This window comes from Ostrea edulis, chromosome 7 (assembly GCF_947568905.1).
Source record: "Ostrea edulis chromosome 7, xbOstEdul1.1, whole genome shotgun sequence".
NCBI lineage: Eukaryota > Metazoa > Mollusca > Bivalvia > Ostreida > Ostreidae > Ostrea > Ostrea edulis.
In genome coordinates, this window is record NC_079170.1 from 1321561 (window position 1) to 1327560 (window position 6000).

Here is a 6000-nt window from a genome sequence, read left to right on the forward strand (position 1 = left end):
GTAGAAAGAAAGAGCACGCTACAACATCGTATTTGTCTACCTTGTTTAACCAACAGTATCCACATAGGTACGTACATTTGTCTTTAGAGCAAAAACTTCTGAAACAGGTATTTTTGACAAAAGGCGAATCCAGTGCCACGGCGATACTTTCCAGACCCCCTCGTTTAGTGCGCTTTCCCGGACTTCCGACCTGTAACTCCGTTCTGTATGTACATGGTTTCAAGAACGCGGGGGGGGGGGGGGGGGGGGGGGGGGGGTAGTAGTTAAAAAGAGGGCAATATTTTAAAAGTTGGAAATGGGCCGGGAGCTAAGCATGAAGTGAATATTCAAATTATATTAAGTATGCAATTCGGATCTTCAAATTTCAGAACGGGAAGGGGGTGGATGGGGGTGGATAGACCAGAGGTCTGGTGAAACACCCTAAATGAAGGGGAGGGGGGTACCGGCACTGGATCCGCTTAAAAATGTACCAAACAACCGGAAAGACCACATCAATGGTGAGGCGACTTCCATTTATATGTGACAATTTTCACAGGGGCCTGAGATGCTCATCCGACATCCATATTACCAGTTTGGTTATATTCTTGTAATCGGTTTCCTTTCGTTCTGTTTCGATTTGATTTTGCTTCGATATAGGTTTGGTTTCGGCAGGTTTTGTTTTGTTTCGCGCTTTACAGATAGCCCCTGTGTAACAAATCCTATTTTAGTTTGCTTGGTGCGCGATTTTCATTATCCCAAATGCATAATTTTCAGGTGCTCAATTTTGAGTACCGGTACATTATATGCACGGTTTTTAGTAATTCAGATGCATGTTCACGATTTTCAGTATACCAGATTTATGATTTTCAATACCTCAGGTGCATGGTTTTTTTCCCTTCAGTATACCGGGTACGCGATATTCAGTATGTAACGTGCGCAATTCTAATTAAGTATACCAGATGGACGATTCTAAGTATATCAGACGCATGATTTTCAGTATATCAGACGCACGATTTTAAGCATACCAGACGCACGATTTTCAGTATACCAGATGCACGATTTTAAGCATACCAGATCCACGATTTTCAGTATACCAGACGCACGATTTTCAGTATACCAAATGCACGATTTTAAGCATACCAGATGCATGATTTTAAATATACCAGATGCACGATTTTATGTATACCAGATACACGATTTTAAGTATACCAGATGCACGATTTTAAGTATACCAGACGCACAATTTTCAGTATACCAGATGCACGATTTTCAGTATACCAGATGCACGATTTTCCGTATACCAGATGCACGATTTTAAGCATACCAGACGCACGATTTTAAGTATACCAGATGCACGATTTTAAGCATACCAGATGCACGATTTTAGATATACCAGATGCACGATTTTAAATATACCAGATGCACGATTTTAAGTATACCAGACGCACGATTTTAAGCATACCAGACGCACGATTTTAAGTATACCAGATGCACGATTTTAAGCATACCAGATGCACGATTTTAGATATACCAGATGCACGATTTTAAATATACCAGATGCACGATTTTAAGTATACCAGACGCACGATTTTCAGTATACCAGACGCACGATTTTCAGTATACCAGATGCACGATTTTAAGCCTACCAGATGCACGATTTTAAGCCTACCAGATGCACGATTTTAAGCCTAATAGATGCACGATTTTAAGCCTACCAGATGCACGGTTCTAAGTACACCAGGTCGGCGATGTTCAGCTAGTATCCTGGTATGTGAATTGATTGTAACGTCAGGTACCGGTGTCCACTAACCTTATACCGTGTTTAATAATGTCCAATATAACGTTTACCTTGTAGAAAGTGAAAAATATCAAGGTATATTCTCGTGTAAATGTAGCCGATTGTTCGGGGGGGGGGGGGGGGGGATGGATGAACACAAAAAGTTTTCTTTGTTCAATTCATCTATCTTTTTTAAAAAGTAGCCTTAACTTTTGGCGAATATTCTAACGTATATATTACGGAGGGGGTGGGATTGGGGGGGGGGGGGGGGGGACTCCGCAGTCAGGACATCAACACCCCATATGCAACATCTAATTTTGAAGATTTAGTCTATACTGAACGTATTTTCTACCTCGAATGATGAAGAAAAGAACATGTGTTTTCGTAACATTTTGTAACATTTTAAAAGTTTAGATCGACCATTAGTGGACGTAAGCTTTTGATTGTAAGATCTCAACGCAAATCGGATGATGTTTTTTTTTTTCAGTTGGATTATCAAATTGGGCGGAGGTGTTTGCAACAACTGCAAGACGTACATCTTCTTTGTCGTTAGTTTCAGAAACCCTTATCATGCCTTCTTTCCGTGCAGTAATAGATTTAACCAGATAATGGATCCTTTTTGCAAAAATTGGAAATGAACTCGCCTTGTCTGATGCCGAAGCGGGGGAAAATCAACACCCTAGTTAACACCCCAACTGTTCCTTTAGACGCGGTTAAATTGGTTTCATGTGATCATGTTTCTGAATGATTCAGGAAGGGGATTCCAAAGTTTCGCAGACTCGTATCTGAATAATTTCAAACCATATTTGGTTGTCTTTACTTTTGGCAGAATTACAGTTTTTGTATAAATCTAAACGAATGTGGTGTTTCTTTGATTTGAATAAAATTCTGTAGGTAGGCTGGAATTTCATTATTAAAAATCTTTAAACACTCTTAATGGTTCCAATGCGTTTAAATCTTAGGTAAGGTAACTTTCTGAACAAGATAACTATAAGAGTTCTTATAATCATCATATGGATACAAGATATTTTATCAACCAATCAAGGACCACGGAAGGCATTGTTGACAAAGGAAGTATAATTCAAACATTGTTTCTTTACATACGAAACGTAGATACAGTGTATTTATATCTAGGTCCTTGTTTATTATGGATATCTCGGAGGTTAGTGATTAATGTCTAGTTTGTCGGGTATGTGAACTATACAATGGAAAACGTGATGATTTACATAATGGCAATGCATTTACACGAGTGAGTTAATTAAGATCGTACCAAAACTGACCTGTAATCTTAGGTTTTGCTTGTATCTTCTTAAATTCATTAATTTGATAATGAAATATCCGATTCTGATTCTTTATTTGCGTGAGCCACAGGCTCATTGGATATCATATGTACATAAATACAATTACAAAACCAGTGGCGGATTTAAAGGGGGGGGCAGCCGGCGCCCCCCCCCCCCCCTCCCCTCCCCCATAAAGTTTCAAACTTAAGATAAATCGTGGTATCTTGTTCAGAAAAATGTACTAAACAATGTAAGAAGCAATAATTTCTTCCACTCCCGAAAAATAAATGACAAAATCTATTGATTTCTTGAATTACTTAATTTTTTCCAAAAGCCCTTAGAAGTTACGTCATTTTATTAATTTCACCTCAGAAAAATTATAGAAAATAGTACAAAAGACTAAATAGGAGATATATAAGCCCTATAAAATCTGTAAAATCCAGGAGCTTCCGGGGCTTTGCCCCCTGGCCCCCTACCAAGGCTTTGCCCCACACCCCCTGCCTCATAAAGTGGCGCCCCCCTCCCCCTCCCGTAACCGCATTTCCTGGATCCGCCCCTGAAAACAATCCATGATACTAATATCTAAAGATGTTCTGAATCAACTAATATAATCCATGGCATGTATTTGGCATATTCTGAAAAATATGGTAGACATCCAATATATTGGAGGTCTGGGAATCTAAACCTTGAATGTGTTTACTTTGTGATATTTAACTGTCATAAAGTAACTGGCAACTTTTGCTGTGTGGCTAGTAGAGATCTGATATTTGGACACCTGTTTAAGCTGACTTTTGTCTTAATTCAATTCAATTCAATTATTTATTTATTGATTCACCAAGTGTAATGAGGTCAAGGTGATATCTTAGGGTTAACTAAAAAAGTCCAAAATATCCAAAATCCGAGGTTGATTTTTCTTTATTTTAAAATATATCAATTTCTGTATCATTTTGAACACAAATATATCAATTACAATATATTTTGTCGAGATCTAGTAACTAATAGCATGTTATAGAAGAAATATAATCCTATGGTTTTTTCTCCGCTTAGTTTCAAATTTAGAGTATCAGACCCCAGTTAGAAGAATGTGAAATAAAACTTTAGTGATAAGAATGTGCCCTATGTAAAACTTATCTATAGAGATTTTACAAAAAATAAAGCTAACCACAATATGAGGTTTTGTTCCTCAGAACAAAATATCAAAGTTTCAACTTTGGGACTTTTTTATGTTTGGTACTAGCCTAAGTTACATGTACAAGCATTAACAAAATGTTTGATAAAATTAAAGAAATTCAATGTGCTGTTTGTTTTGTAATTTTTTCCTTCATCAGCCAGTAAAATATTACGTAATATCGAATGAACCTCTACTTGGACTTCGCATGTTTACATGTCAGTGGTTACGTGATGTTATTTGCCATAGATGAATCATTGTTTATAAACGGAACTAGATTGATTGATTGTATATTGTTTAACGTCCCTCTCAAGAATATTTCACTCGTATTGAGACGTCACCATTACCAGTGAAGGGCTGCAAAATTTAGGCCCCACTTGCTGTAAAACGGGACTTCGGTTTTTACGATCTCATCCGAAGGATCGTCCATTTAATCGCCTCTTACAACAAGCAAGGGGTACTAAGGACCTATTCTAACCGGATCCCCACGGCTCGGGATGCCAAAGATGAATGGACCTCCAGTGGCGGATTTAAGGGGGGGCGGCGGGGCGGCGCCCCCCACCCCCTAAAATTTTCAAATTTAAGGTAAATCGTGGTATCTTGTTTAGAAAAATGCACTAAACGATAAAAGAAGCAATACTTTCTTCCACTCCCGGAGAAATAAATGACAAAATCTTTTGATTTCTTGAATTCCTTTATTGAGAGAACTTAATTTTTTTCAAAAACCCTTAAAATTTGCGTCATTTTATTAATTTCACCTTATTAAAAATGATAAAAAATAGTACAAATGACTAAATAGGAGACATATTTCAAGCCCTATCTGTAAAATCCAGGAGCTTCCGGGGGCTTTTCGCCCCCTGGTTCCCACCAGGACTTCGTCATGGACCCACTGGGGGCCTCAAGGCGGCCTCCAGACCTCCTGCCTCATAAAGCCCCCCCCCCCCCCCCCCCCCCCCCCGGTAACCGCATTTCCTGGATCCGCCCCTGAGCTCACTAGTAACACATTTACAAGGGATTAAAACAAAGTATTTAAAATGGTGTATGTATCAATCACTTTTTGATATAGCCTACACTGCGCAAATTCTTAATGAAATTAAAACAATCTACCCCCCCCCCCCCCCCCGACTGCATGGTGTACGGTGAACTTGGCCGACATCCCATGCACATACAAATAATGCGTATTATCTCAAAATTACACATAATAAAGATCCAAAAATAGCGAATCTCTGACGCGAAAGAGATTGTTTGGTTTAACAACGTCTCCAGCATCCTATATTTGGTAAAATAACGCATCCAAACTGGGCTAAAGTCAAACTTATTTTACTCGATCAATTCAAGCAAAAGTGGAACTTTGATGTTAAAACGCCATAAAAAGAATGTACAAAGATGAATTAAAATTAGAAGAATATTTTAATATTCTACCCCAGAAAAGATGCTATAATCTTTTTAAATTTCGAACCTATTGAAAGTGGACGCTGGCTTCAAGTGGGCCCACTGAGACAAGAGTTACAATGTAAGGTAAATGTATTGAAAAAATATATTAAGATTTGAGTGTGAATAATTTACAAAGCAATATTTAAAAGTCTTGTATGCTTGCACCTAAAATTGTGATTTCTAATCTCATATGAATATATAAAACAGTTTAGGGCAAAATATATATTTTTATTGAATATAACAGCTAAAAGACACAAAATAGCATTAGTTTGTTGACTTTGAAAAAAGCTTAGGCCTAGTAGTTAAACATTCCTCGCACTTTTTTTGATTGGGCTCGATATTTGCGTAAACACGAAAATCAA